A 15,453-nucleotide genomic window follows, 5' to 3' on the forward strand; every position below is an offset into this window, starting at 1 on the left:
CCTGCACCCGCTGCACCCATCCCCATGTGGCCCTGCAGTCTCCCCGTGGCCTGCAGCGCCACTCCCATTCAGCCCTTGGCTCGATGCTGTCATCCCCCTAGCTCCTGAGCCCTGTCGCAGTCAGTCCGCTCACTAGCCCTTTTAAATCCCAGTCTGTGACCCCCCAGCAGCCACATATGCACGGCTCTGTCCATCCCATACCTCCTCACCTGTCCCCACTGTGAGGAATGCAGTCTCCCAATCTCTCTCTGCCCACTGGCTGGCCTTTCTTCTGGTGCCACAGCTGCCCCTGGTGGGCAAAAGATGTAACTGCAGTGCCTTGCCAGAAGAATCTATATTCTGCAGAGAAAAAAACTGCAGGGGGGCATGAATTCCCCCAGGAGTAGTACTGAAAACACACTGGCCAGATCTTTGGATACAGCCAAGGATCATGAAGGTGGCTTTACAAACACTCCTAACATTCCCCTACCTTGGGCTTGTTGTGCACTAGTCTGGTCCCCTAGTAGAATTTAGAGCATCCAGAAGGCTGCAAGTCCCACAAAATGCAAATGGTCCCTAAGTGATTGTTACAGCACCTGAGGATTGCAAGGGCACAAGGAAAACACAAGCATACACACTTTTCCCAGACCATGTCCCCCTACAACATGAACAGGGAGTGGGGGCTAGCAAGCATGCTACTATGCCATCTTTGGGGCCCTGGAAGATCCCCTGCTCTGGAGTGATTCTTCTGTGGCTGGATACACTAGCTTTGGGATTGTTTTTTGTTCTGGCAGCACAGTGCAGAGCAGCCCAAATATAGGAGAGAATCTGGGCCACTTGTGTATTGTGTATGTTTATTCTTTAATAGTATTCATTGCTAGTAGCAAAACTCATATTAACGGGGGGAGGGGGAATGGCCAGCTGGGTGGTTACAGGTTCAGAAATATAAACCTCTGCCAGCAATCCAGTTAGCAGGTAAAAAACACCCAAACCTGTCACTCTGAACAAAGTTGGAAAGGTCGAGATGATGCTTCGCTATCCTGTCTTATGGGGACCAGTGTGTTTTTGCGTGTCTATGTAGTAAAGGAGAAGTGTCACTGCGTCCAACCTGTAGGGAAACATTTATTAAATGGGTCAGAGAACACATATTTCAAGCAAGACTGTTGGCTATAAAGGGCATAGTTTCATTCTGTAATAAACACAAGCGTGATGTTCACAGAAATAACACTGTCAGGTTTGCCCTTTAGAACATTGATCCAGGGTTAGTAAATATTGGGTAAGAGGACAGTACAGCTTGCTGCAAGCACAAATCATGGACATTATGTTATTGGATTGCAGTGAAAACAAAACAACAAGAATAAAGCAAGCTTGATAACCTCATAATACCAAATATTTTTCACAATAATACAGTACCTCCAAACAATCTGCACTGTTGCCCATAAGGAAAAACTCATTTTGATAATCTAAATATTTGCCTGCTAGTCCCAACTGATTTGTAAGCAACAGCGTTAATGTGGTAGGAATGGTAATGCGAAGATTTTGAGAGCTCTTGTTCTTACTTTGATATTCCAAGCATCTCTGTTGCTGTCCCCGAACAAGAAAATTACATAATTACTTCTGCAAAGTAATTGTCATAATCCAATGTTCAGTGCAGACCTCTTTTTTCGTTGGACTATAAAATCTGAAATGCTAAATGCTATAGAAGATAGCCAAAGAAATAAACAATGTATTTTTAAGCAAAAATTGTTTCATGCTTTCAGTGTCTTAGGCTTTTAAAATGGGTCTTTTGGGGTGATAAATTGTAAATATGAGTACAAGAGAATACCATTTTCCTACAGACTCACAGCTACTTGTTCATTTACATAAGTCACCCAAGGTCTGAAAGTGTTTTGTCTCTTATCAAGAACAGGAGGACTTGTGGCACCTTAGAGACTAACAAATTTATTAGAGCATAAGCTTTCGTGAGCTACAGCTCACTTCATCGGATGCATAGAATGGAACATATAGTCAGATATATATATATCTATATATCTATATATATATATCTATATATATCGGGCTTTGTTGCAAGGATAGGTTCCTGGGTTAGTGTTTTTGTTGTGTGGTGTGTGGTTGCTGGTGAGTATTTGCTTCATATTTATTCAAGTGACACCATCAAAGGACCTAAGCACATTAGCCACGCCATCAGGGGCTCATTCACCTGCACATTTACCAATGTGATATATGCCATCATGTGCCATGAATGCCCCTCTGCCATGTACATTGGCCAAACCGGACAGTGTCTATGCAAAAGAATAAATGGACACAAATCTGACAAAAGGAATCATAACATTCAAAAACCAGTAGGAGAACACTTCAGCCTCTGTGGCCACTCAGTAAAAGATCTAAGGGTGGCAATTTTGCAACAGAAAAGCTTCAAAAACAGACTGCAAGGAGAAACTGCTGAGCTTGAATTAATATGCAAACTAGATACCATTAACCTGGGTTTGAATAGAGACTGGGAGTGGCTGGGTCATTACACATATTGACTCTATTTCCTTAAGTATCCTCACACCTTCTTGTCAACTGTCTAAATGGGACATCTTGATTATCACTACAAAAGTTTTTTTCTCCTGCTGATAATAGCTTATCGTAACTAATTAGCCTCTCACAGTTTGTATGGTAACTTCTAACATATCTGTATATATATATATATATATATATATGTATGTATATGTTCCATTCTATGCATCCGATGAAGTGAGCTGTAGCTCACGAAAGCTTATGCTCTAATAAATTTGTTAGTCTCTAAGGTGCCACAAGTTCTCCTGTTCTTTTTGCAGATACAGACTAACACGGCTGCTACTCTGAAACTTGTCGCTTATCAGTGTTCCTTGCAATCCGCACTGCTCAATTCTTGAACATCTGTTTTCACTATTGGGGTTTTTTTTTCAGAATTCTCAGCCTGACAAGGCCCAAATATTGTGCAGGGATGAGTGACCTTGCCATTGTAGAAGAGATAAAAAAGGAGAGAGACACACAAAAAGGGAAAACAGCAGAGGAGGAAGCTTGAAATAATGTGGGGTGAATTCGTTTATCTCACATTCTTCTCATGATTTAACAATTTGCTCTAAGAAAAGCTGAGGCAGTGGAGAAAGTGGGGGTGAAAAGCTAAGGTGTGCAAAACAGAAGTTAGGTTTCCCACTCACTTTTTCCTTTTCCCTTTTGAAAGGGAAGGTATGGATCTAACCTTTCCACTTACCCCATGCCATCACAGGATGCAGGTAAATGAAGAACTGGAGACTGAAGTGAAGGTCATTTCTCATACTGACTCAGAGGGACAGGTATGTGTTAAAACACATGGGACTGAAGAAAATCCACATTTACATAAAAAGAAAAGGAGTACTTGTGGCACCTTAGAGACTAACCAATTTATTGGTTAGTCTCTAAGGTGCCACAAGTACTCCTTTTCTTTTTGCGAATACAGACTAACACGGCTGTTACTCTGAAACCACATTTACATGTAATAGAAAAATGTATTGGTAAATCCGTCTAGGAAAGTTTTCATTTTGGCAAATTTACTCATATGTGTGGATGTCTGGGTGAGGGCCCGAGCTGGTTCAGTTTTGTAATGTTAAGAAGAACCCCTTGCTATGGAACCTGGCCCTTGTTGCTGTCGTCACCACCTTGCAGAAGGGTTACAATAGTTTAATTACACAGATTACTTCAAACTATTCTATAGCTTGTAAGACTATCCACTTGAAATAATAGCTGTCATGATACTTCTGTGTGCTATACAGTGCTTTCAATCCAATTATCTTCAAACACTTTACAAACATTGGTGATTAAATCTCACAGTACATCCTGTGTAGGTTCTTATATTGCACCCATCTCCATGGTGGACAACCACCTAAGTACTGGCCATATTCATTTAATGCGGTGAAGCCTCCAGTACTGACTCCATATTAGTAAGTGTGTTGCCATGCATTATATATTTCCTCTCTCTTCCCTATCGCGTGCATGTACACACTCCGGAGATTTAGCTAGTTTGGATAAGGTTCAATACACCTCCGGACTTTTTCATGCTTGTACAAACAGAACCAAATATTAAATTCCTTTGAGGTTCACTCACCACTAATTCAGAATATCATACCAAATTGGCAAGGCAGATGCATTGTTCAGATTGCCCAAATTACCAGGCTGCAACTTTATTACAGAAGAATATGGCTCTCAAATTACTGGATATACATCTCTGAATAACTTGTAAAATTATCTAACGCTTAGCTCACTCCAGCCTGGTAGCTGATTTTCTAACAAATAAAAGGGCTGATCCAGAGAAGTGCTGGATCCCACTGACCAGTACCTTCGAAAAGGCATGCAAGTACCCACAATATTGTGTTCATCGTTAAAGACTCCTATATGTGAGCAGGATCAATCTCTGCATATGGAATTGTAGTATCAGTGAGTACTTCTGAAGTGATAAACACCCATTTTTTCATGATCTGTGTGTATAAAAACATCCTCACTGCATTTTCCACTTTTATGCATCCGATGAAGTGAGCTGTAGCTCACGAAAGCTTATGCTCAAATAAATTGGTTAGTCTCTAAGGTGCCACAAGTACTCTTTTTCTTTTTGCGAATACAGTGAAGAGGCTTGGCAACATGTGACCTCCAGAAGAAGAAGGGGGGATGTCCGGGTTTCAGCAACGCAGACACAGGTAACTAACCGCTTTCATGTTCTCTCCACAGGTACTAATGCGGAGAGTGGACCAGATGATACGTCTGAGGGAAGGGAGCAGAAGGAGACTCCGCTGGTTGGAAGGCATGAGATGCACCGTCCTGAGATGGGGGGTTCCACGACCACCACTCCCAAGAGAAGGAGGCGGGTGGTGGTGGTCGGAGACTCTCTCCTCCGGGGGACTGAGTCATCTATCTGCCGCCCTGACCTGGAAAACCGAGAAGTCTGCTGCTTGCCAGGGGCTAAGATTCGTGATGTGACGGAGAGACTGCCGAGACTCATCAAGCCCTCGGATCGCTACCCCTTCCTGCTTCTCCATGTGGGCACCAATGATACTGCCAAGAATGACCTCGAGCGGATCACTGCGGACTACGTGGCTCTGGGAAGAAGGATAAAGGAGTTTGAGGCGCAAGTGGTGTTCTCGTCCATCCTCCCCGTGGAAGGAAAAGGACGGGGCAGGGACCGTCGGATCGTGGAAGTCAACGAATGGCTACGCAGGTGGTGTCGGAGAGAAGGCTTTGGATTCTTTGACCATGGGATGGTGTTCCATGAAGGAGGAGTGCTGGGCAGAGACGGGCTCCATCTTACGAAGAGAGGGAAGAGCATCTTTGCGAGCAGGCTGGCTAACCTAGTGAGGAGGGCTTTAAACTAGGTTCACTGGGGGAAGGAGACCAAAGCCCTGAGGTAAGTGGGAAAGCGGGATACCGGGAGGAAACACAGGCAGGAACGTCTGTGAGGGGCGGGCTCCTGCCTCATACTGAGAAGGAGGGGCGATCAGCCGGTTATCTCAAGTGCTTATATACAAATGCACAAAGCCTTGGAAACAAGCAGGGAGAACCGGAGGTCCTGGTGATGTCAAGGAATTATGACGTGATTGGAATAACAGAGACTTGGTGGGATAACTCACATGACTGGAGTACTGTCATGCATGGTTATAAACTGTTCAGGAACGACAGGCAGGGCAGAAAAGGTGGTGGAGTAGCACTGTATGTAAGGGAGCAGTATGACTGCTCAGAGCTCCGGTACGAAACTGCAGAAAAACCTGAGTGTCTATAGATTAAGTTTAGAAGTGTGAGCAACAAGAGTGATGTAGTGGTGGGAGTCTGCTATAGACCACCGGACCAGGGGGATGAGGTGGATGAGGCTTTCTTCCGGCAACTCGCAGAAGCTACTAGATCGCACGCCCTGGTTCTCATGGGTGACTTTAATTTTCCTGATATTTGCTGGGAGAGCAATACAGCGGTGCATAGACAATCCAGGAAGTTTTTGGAAAGCGTAGGGGACAATTTCCTGGTGCAAGTGCTAGACAAGCCAACTGGGGGGGGAGCTTTTCTTGACCTGCTGCTCACAAACAGGGAAGAATTAGTGAGGGAAGCAAAAGTGGACGGGAATCTGGGAGGCAGTGACCATGAGTTGGTTGAGTTCAGGATCCTGACGCAGGGAAGAAAGGTAAGCAGCAGGATATGGACCCTGGACTTCAGGAAAGCAGACTTCGACTCCCTCAGGGAGCTGATGGGTAGGATCCCCTGGGGGACTAACATGAAGGGGAAAGGAGTCCAGGAGAGCTGGCCGTATTTCAAGGAATCCCTGTTGAGGTTACAGGGACAAACTATCCCGATGAGTCGAAAGAATAGTAAATATGGCAGGCGACCAGCTTGGCTTAACGGTGAAATCCTTGCTGATCTTAAACATAAAAAAGAAGCTTACAAGAAGTGGAAGGTTGGACATATGACCAGGGAAGAGTATAAAAATATTGCTCGGGCATGTAGGAATGAAATCAGGAGGGCCAAATCGCACCTTGAACTGCAGCTAGCAAGAGATGTCAAGAGTAACAAGAAGGGTTTCTTCAGGTATGTTGGCAACAAGAAGAAAGCCAAGGAAAGTGTGGGCCCCTTACTGAATGAGGGAGGCAACCTAGTGACAGAGGATGTGGAAAAAGCTAATGTGCTCAATGCTTTTTTTGCCTCTGTCTTCACTAACAAGGACAGCTCCCAGACTGCTGCGCTGGGCATCGCAACATGGGGAGTAGATGGCCAGCCCTCTGTGGAGAAAGAGGTGGTTAGGGACTATTTAGAAAAGCTGGACGTGCACAAGTCCATGGGGCCGGATGAGTTGCATACGAGAGTGCTAAAGGAATTGGCGGATGTGATTGCAGAGCCATTGGCCATTATCTTTGAAAACTCGTGGTGAACGGGGGAAGTCCCAGATGACTGGAAAAAGGCTAATGTAGTGCCAATCTTTAAAAAAGGGAAGAAGGAGGATCCTGGGAACTACAGGCCAGTCAGTCTCACCTCAGTCCCCGGAAAAATCATGGAGCAGGTCCTCAAGGAATCAATCCTGAAGCACTTACACGAGAGGAAAGTGATCAGGAACAGTCAGCATGGATTCACCAAGGGTAGGTCATGCCTGACTAATCTAATAGCCTTCTATGATGAGATTACTGATTCTGTGGATGAAGGGAAAGCAGTGGATGTATTGTTTCTTGACTTTAGCAAAGCTTTTGACACGGTCTCCCACAGTATTCTTGTCAGCAAGTTAAAGAAGTATGGGCTGGATGAATGCACTATAAGGTGGGTAGAAAGTTGGCTAGATTGTCGGGCTCAATGGGTAGTGATCAATGGCTCCATGTCTAGTTGGCAGCCGGTGTCAAGTGGAGTGCCCTAGGGGTCGGTCCTGGGGCCGGTTTTGTTCAATATCTTCATAAATGATCTGGAGGATGGTGTGGATTGCACTCTCAGCAAATTTGCGGATGATACTAAACTGGGAGGAGTGGTAGATACGCTGGAGGGCAGGGATAGGATACAGAGGGACCTAGACAAATTGGAGGATTGGGCCAAAAGAAACCTGATGCGGTTCAATAAGGATAAGTGCAGGGTCCTGCACTTAGGACGGAAGAACCCAATGCACAGCTACAGACTAGGGACCGAATGGCTAGGCAGCAGTTCTGCGGAAAAGGACCTAGGGGTTACAGTGGACGAGAAGCTGGATATGAGTCAGCAGTGTGCCCTTGTTGCCAAGAAGGCCAATGGCATTTTGGGATGTATAAGTAGGGGCATAGCGAGCAGATCGAGGGATGTGATCGTTCCCCTCTATTCGACATTGGTGAGGCCTCATCTGGAGTACTGTGTCCAGTTTTGGGCCCCACACTACAAGAAGGACGTGGATAAATTGGAGAGAGTCCAGCGAAGGGCAACAAAAATGATTAGGGGTCTGGAACACATGACTTATGAGGAGAGGCTGAGGGAACTGGGATTGTTTAGTCTGCAGAAGAGAAGAATGAGGGGGGATTTGATAGCTGCTTTCAACTACCTGAGAGGTGGTTCCAGAGAGGATGGTTCTAGACTATTCTCAGTGGTAGAAGAGGACAGGACAAGGAGTAATGGTCTCAAGTTGCAGTGGGGGAGGTTTAGGTTGGATATTAGGAAAAACTTTCTCACTAGGAGGGTGGTGAAACACTGGAATGCGTTGCCTAGGGAGGTGGTAGAATCTCCTTCCTTGGAAGTTTTTAAGGTCAGGCTTGACAAAGCCTTGGCTGGGATGATTTGATTGGGGATTGGTCCTGCTTTGAGCAGGGGGTTGGACTAGATGACCTCCTGAGGTCCCTTCCAACCCTGATATTCTACGATGCTATGATTCTATGATACTATGACTAACACGGCTGCTACTCTGAAACCAGAGAAATAACTATGCAAATATACAAATAAACCCTGCCCCCCCTACCAAACTATTAATTTGCTGCAATGGTTCAATCTGGAAACACATACATGACTAACTTTATTCAAGTGACTAGTCTCAGTACAGGCAATGTGAATACTCACTGGAGTAAAATTACTCATGTGAGTAAAGGTTTGCAGGATCAGGTCTCAACTCTCTAAAGTAACCATAGTAAAAGTGGCACATAAAGACGTTTGCTACCTTTGTATACTTTAGGTTTGAATAAAATTCCATAAAAGTGCATGATTTAACATTAAAGCCACAATAGAAAATTGAAAGAATTGCTGGTTTTTTCCATAGGCTATCAAAAAAGCAATTTAAAATTGAATAAAAAAGGGAGGTATTATCTGAACTGTAGGTGTTGTGAAGATTGTGCAGTGAAAATTAAAATACTAGTTTGTGCTGCAGCCATAAATTACTAAACTAATTATCTAGTAGCAAGCATAACTGAATCATTCAAAGGGGTAATTAGCAATCAAACATAATGAGTACTGCTACTATTTCTTGTCATACTGTATTTAGCTTCCGTGCAGCCTAGAGGAACTGAATGATTTCCTATTCTTCTCGGAGGGCATTACTGCTATATTGAGTGCATCAGCCCATATTATTACTCCCAGTAGTTTAATTCTTCACTGGACTGCACACTTCTGATTTCTCCTGTCAAAGTTTCCCCAGATCTCCTGGGCCCTTTTAAACAGACATCTTCTTAACAGTCTTCTTTCAGTGTAAATGTAAACTGCAGCATAATCAAATTACGTAGCCCTTTTATTAATTTTATTGTATTTCTGGCCATTAACATATGCTGTATGTTATAGACAGTTTATGCTTTTGTTAACACTTTTGATATTATATACACTGTGAAAATTTGTGCCTGCTATACCTCACTACCAGGAATCCTAGTTTTCTGTGATAAAAACCCAAAATTCTCTGTGAAAAATAAAAAATAAAAATCCACTTTTTTCCGCAATTAAAATTTAATTTTGAACTTCTGTTTCCCTAGCCACAGTAGGAAGGCCTGCCACTCGGGGCTGACAGGCTGAGGTCCCACTGCCCACTCCCAGTTTGGTTAATAAGAAGAGCCGGATAATGGAGGCTCGGATAAACAGGGTTCTACTGTATATGTATGGGGTCTTGTTTTTTTGCAAAATGTAAAAACCAAAGATTCTCTGTTAACATGCAAATTCTGCGTTTTTCCATGGTAAGCAGATTTCTAAGATCCCTCCCCACTACAGCCTTTAGATGTAGAGGAGTTACACCATTTACACTGAGCTCTTAGTAATGTGCAAAACCGAAACTGTTTGTTGCTCAGGTGCAACTCAGATAAAAACGCAGGGTCAGATTCTTCTGAAGAGCTCAGCATCCAACAGCTGCCACTGAAAATGGGTGTGGCACGCTTTTGAAAACTTTTTGAAAGCGATGGTCACATAAACACCACCCTATACCGGTAACCTACTGACCGCTATTCCTACCTACATGCCTCCAGCTTTCACCCAGACCACATCACACGGTCCATTGTCTACAGCCAAGCTCTACGATACAACCGCATTTGCTCCAACCCCTCAGACATAGACAAACACCTACAAGATCTCTATCAAGCATTCTTACAACTACAATACCCACCTGCTGAAGTGAAGAAACACATTGACAGAGCCAGAAGAGTACCCAGAAGTCACCTACTACAGGACAGGCCTAACAAGGAAAATAACAGAATGCCACTAGCCGTCACCTTCAGCCCCAACTAAAACCTCTCCAATGTATTATCAAGAATCTACAACCTATCCTGAAGGATGACCCATCACTCTCACAAATCTTGGGAGACAGGCCAGTCCTTGCCTACAGACAGCCCCCCAACCTGAAGCAAATACTCACCAGCAACTACATACCACACAACAGAACCACTAACCCAGGAATCTATCCTTGCAACAAAGCCCGTTGCCAACTGTGCCCACGTATCTATTCAGGGGACACCATCACAGGGCCTAATAACATCAGCCACACTATCAGAGGCTCGTTCACCTGCACATCCACCAATGTGATATATGCCATCATGTGCCAGCAATGCCCCTCTGCCATGTACATTGGTCAAACTGGACAGTCTCTACGTAAAAGAATAAATGGACACAAATCAGATGTCTAGAATTATAACATTCATAAACCAGTCGGAGAACACTTCAATCTCTCTGGTCACGCGATTACAGACATGAAAGTTGCGATATTACAACAGAAAAACTTCAAAACCAGAGTCCAGAGAGAGACTGCTGAATTGGAATTCATTTGCAAATTGGATACAATTAATTTAGGCTTGAATAGAGACTGGGAGTGGCTAAGTCATTATGCAAGGTAACCTATTTCCCCTTGTTTTTTCCTACCCCTTTCTCCCCCCCTTCATTATGCATCCGATGAAGTGAGCTGTAGCTCATGAAAGCTTATGCTCAAATAAATTGGTTAGTCTCTAAGGTGCCACAAGTACTCCTTTTCTTTTTGCGAATACAGACTAACACGGCTGCTACTCTGAAACCTTTTGAAAACTTGGCTTCCAGGATTTGGGTTATTGGTTTCACAGGTCACCATTCTGGTCTGTTTTAATACAGGCTTGTGATAAAAGCAAATCTTTTCTCCACTACCACTTTTCTTAAAGATTGCTGTGATTTCTGATTACTGATGACCACCGTACTCTTCATTCTGTTCTATATTCCTTATTTTTATCATGGAGTTCAACAAAATATATATTTTTAAAGGGCCAGGTATCATGAATACCTTTGTACTTTTGTGATGAAATACAATAAGTAATCAAATCTGATGCTCCAGGCCAAAAAATGATCACCTAAAAGGATCAGGAAGACTATCGACAAAAGCAGAACTCCTCATTTGAGGGAGCAATGTGATGATCCAGTATAAAAAGAATCCTATGCTCTTATTTCATAATAAATAAACTGAGTCATTATAATGTCACTAATGCTGAATGACAAGGTGGATGAGGTAATACCTTTTATTATTCATCTTTATCTAGTTAGGGGAAAAGTCTATCCCATTCTCAGTGGCTGCAAACAGGGCTCTGAATGTTTACCTTTATGGACAAAGTTTTAAGTGACACTGACCTCTTTCCTTTTTAAAAAAGGATAGGGAGTTGAGCTAATGCTAAACTACTGAGATGGAGCAGTATCTTGCAGCAATATGTCACCACACAGCAGTGGTACAAAGATTGTCAATGTGGATGGTCTCTCCCAAAAAGAGGCCTAAATAACATATAGCATGACCACATGGGCATTATGGAAAGAATAAAGGATGTGTGAAATTGCATGAGCAGATGCCACGGAATGTTAAACTGGTTGCATGCTGACAGGAAAGAAATTTGCAAGGGAGTTGGCAGGGTGTGGGGGAAGGGACAGGGGAAAATGCAAGTATGCAGATCTGCTAAACATTCTCCCTGCGAAATGAAGACATTCCAGCACATAGATTAGTTACCTGGCTTTGTGGAGGAGCAAGGGTCAGGATTTGAAACATAATTTGTTCCATTGTCTCAGAAACAGATTAACATAATTTAGCACCAAATTAGCATGCATGGTTGACCAAATAACACTGACTGACATACCTGGTCTAATCACTTTCAAATGAAAAAATGTGAGATGGACTTTAAGCTTCACATCTTTATTTCTCAGATAATATTCAACTGCTCATAGTGGTCTCTTTCTGGGCATATTAGCAAACTAGCCAGTGACAATTAGTGTAAAGAACAGAGTTCAAATGTGAGACCATGCTGTTTCATCACTTTTCAGGGACTACTCATAGTCTCTTCATTTATGTGTAGGTTATACGTCAAAGAAAAGAGACCCAACACTGTCTAGCTGTGAGCATAACATAAGAATGGCCATACTGGTCCCAGTATCCTGTCTTCTGGCGGGGACCAATGCCAGATGCTTCAGAAGGAATGAACAAAACAGGGCAATTATCAAGTAATTCATTCCCTGTCATACAAGCCCAGCAGCTGAGAGTCAGAGGCTTAGGGAAACCCACAGCATGCATCACTAACCACCTGGCTAATAGCCATTAGTGTACCTATCCTCCATGAACTTATCTAATTCTTTTTTGAACCCAGTTATACTTTTGGCCTTCACAACATCCCCTGACAATGAATTCCACAGGTTGACTGTGTGTTGGGTGAAGTAGTTCCTTTTATTTCTTTTAAACCTGCTCCCTATCAATTTCATCAGGTGACCCCTAGTTCTTGTGTTATAAATAACACTTCCCTATTCACTTCCTCCACATCATTCATAGCTTTATAGACTTCTACCTTTCCCTCCCTTTAGTCGTCTTTTTTTAGCTGAACAATCCCAGTCTTTTTAATCTCTCCACATACGAAAGCTGTTCCATACCCTTCATCGTTTTCGTTGTCCTTCTCTGTGCCTTTTCCAATTCTAACATATCTTTTTTGAGATGGAGCGACCAGAATTGAATGCAGTATTCAAGGGGTGGCCGTACCATGGATTTATACAGTGGTGTCATGATATTTTCTGTCTTATCATCTATCACTTTCCTAACGGTTCCTAACACTGTTAGCTTTTCTGACTGCCACTGCACATTGAACAGATGTTTTCAGAGAACTGTCCACAATGACTCTAAGATCTCTTTCTTGAGTGGTAACAGCTAATTCAGAGCCCATCATTTTTTGTATGTGTGGTTGGGATTATGATTTACAATAAACATTACCAGGTATCAGCACTGAATTTCACCTGCCATTTTGCTGCCCAGTCACCCAGTTTTGTGAGATCCCTTTGTCACTCCCAGGACAGATCCCTGGGGGACCCGGCTATTTACCTTTCTCCACTGTGAAAACTGACCATTTATTCCTTCCCTTTGTTTCATATCTTTTAACCAGTTACTGATCCATGAGAGGACCTTCCCTCTTTTGTGCATATAGTTGGTCTATATTACAAGAGTTCTTATTGTCATTTTCCTCCTCCTCCCTACCTCCTCCTTTCTCTTGTTGCTGTAATGCCAGTTACATCGTGTTTTAAGGTAGGTCCTCATCTTGCAAGTTACTCCCCAGAAGCTCCTGTATCTATGCAGTACAACCTGCAGTATCAGGGCTTTAGACTATAAATTCTTTGGCATAGGAATTGTGTCATTCTATGCTTATACAGCACCTAGCACAACGGGGCCCTGATATTGATTAGAGTCTCAAGGGCTAAAGTAAAACTATAACAAATAATAAATATATTTAGAGATTCTGAAGACATTACTACTTATCTTCCTGGCTGATCAATCACACTCTATGGATTTTACAAAGCGGTTAGATTTAATAGTTGGTTTAAATGGATTCTCATTAGTGACTGAACACTGTCTCACTTGGAATTCCAATTATTTTCTTTAGCATCACTCAGCAAGGGTACCAATATGTAGTCTTCAGCAAATTAATGAGATGACACTTCACTTGTCTATAAGAGGTTGCATTAGTAAATTATACCTTTGGCTGTATATTTAACCTTACACAGTACTACTATCATAAGTGCCACCTTCATTTAGAATAATATTTTGATTCATTGTGATAAATGCCATGCAGTTCTTTAGTGGGCAGTAAGAGTCTGATTTTTAAATCTAACATGTCTTCTGATGATTGAATTTTCCCAAACATCCAAATCCTGCTCAACCATATGAAAGAACATTAACAGGGTAGAATTAGTAATTGGTGGATTAAAGATGGATTTATTTCTAAATATGATATTCCTCTTATACTCATTATCCACATTGACTACATCTGTATTAACAACTGGTTTCTTAGTGTCCAGAATATTTGCAAAGAAAAGCTTCAAATTAAGTTTTTGATTACACTTGTAACACTTTACAGGATATTTTGCTGGATTTTCTAGATAGCTGAAAAAGTCAAGCCTTTATTCATAACTGCAATTTCATCTTTAGATAATTCTCCCATGGAAGATTTATAGCATTCATCCTTGATGTTAAATGGTCACGATGCAGTATCTTCTTTCAAGGAATATGAAACTCCCTGCTTTCCTCTTCCTTCACCCCCTACCATTGCATTTTCCTTTTGTTGTGATAAAGGGAATTAAAACATGTTGGTTCTTAAGAAGCACATACAAGACTTGGGGTTAAAGCTTTTCTCCTTTAATCTCCTGAAGATCTCTTGAATCTCCTGATAAAAAAAAATCCTTCCAGAGATTCCAATCCTGCAGCCATCTCTCTGGTAAGCAGTATCCCTGAAGTCTATGAGACTCTTTACATAAGGGCAACTCATGTAAGTAAATCTTGCAAAACTGGGCCTTGTATAAGTGGAAGAAGAGGGTTGCCTTTAATTTACACCAGCCATATATTTCTCAGCTAAGCAGTCAATGATTTCTTGTCTTTGTTATTTCTATACCTTTTGACACTTAATCTATTCATTTTATACTTAATGGCTGTATGTTTCCACATTCAGTGTCTAATGTTTTCCATGATTGAGGCTTTGTATTTGATCACTTTCTACCTGTTTTATTTTTATATTTTGGTCTATTCAACACAGAACCCATCAATAGTTTATTTAGCATGCTTTTCCATACATGATTTTTTCCCATGTCAAATGCTTGTGGCTTTCATGGCCTGAAGCTGCTTTGGAATTTGTTTCTCCCTGCAATAGTCAGACCTTTTTTGGGTGGTAGTCCCTATGAAGCACTGGGCACTTTCTAGATACTTAAGAAGGACCAGTCCCTACCTGAAAGAGTTCATAGTCTATATCCACACAGATGGACAGACACTGATAGGGCAGGGAAGGAGGTGTTATATATTGGCCTTACATATATCAACAGGATTCACTAATAAGCAGCATGACAAAAGCAGACTTAAGAGAGAATTTAAGAGACTTTAAGAGAGACTTCACAATTTTGCCAGTCTTGTCTAGCACAAAATTGTTCAGCAAATATTCCAGAATATTAAACATGTAACGTGTTCTAGTTCTGGTAGCCATTACATGATTCCAGTGGAGTTTTATGGGGGGTGTAAGATAAGACCATATGCTGCTGCCAACCAGAGGCCTGCCTGGCCCCAGGTGC

General features: G+C 42.4%; 1 protein-coding gene across 8 annotated transcripts in view; it reads right to left on the reverse strand.

The window, feature by feature from the left end:
- The window catches only part of RALYL (RALY RNA binding protein like), a 581,991-nt gene that overhangs the window by 369,923 nt on the left and 196,615 nt on the right, over positions 1–15,453 (reverse strand). The window contains exon 4 of one of the 8 annotated variants that reach the window (XM_074944172.1): positions 972–1,087. The exons of the other annotated variants lie outside the window; for them this stretch is intronic. The gene's annotated coding sequence lies outside the window, so the exon portion shown is untranslated. The remainder of the gene's footprint in view (positions 1–971; positions 1,088–15,453) is intronic. 8 annotated transcript variants of the gene reach the window in all.

Source organism: Natator depressus, chromosome 2 (assembly GCF_965152275.1).
Source record: "Natator depressus isolate rNatDep1 chromosome 2, rNatDep2.hap1, whole genome shotgun sequence".
NCBI classification, from domain to species: Eukaryota; Metazoa; Chordata; order Testudines; family Cheloniidae; genus Natator; species Natator depressus.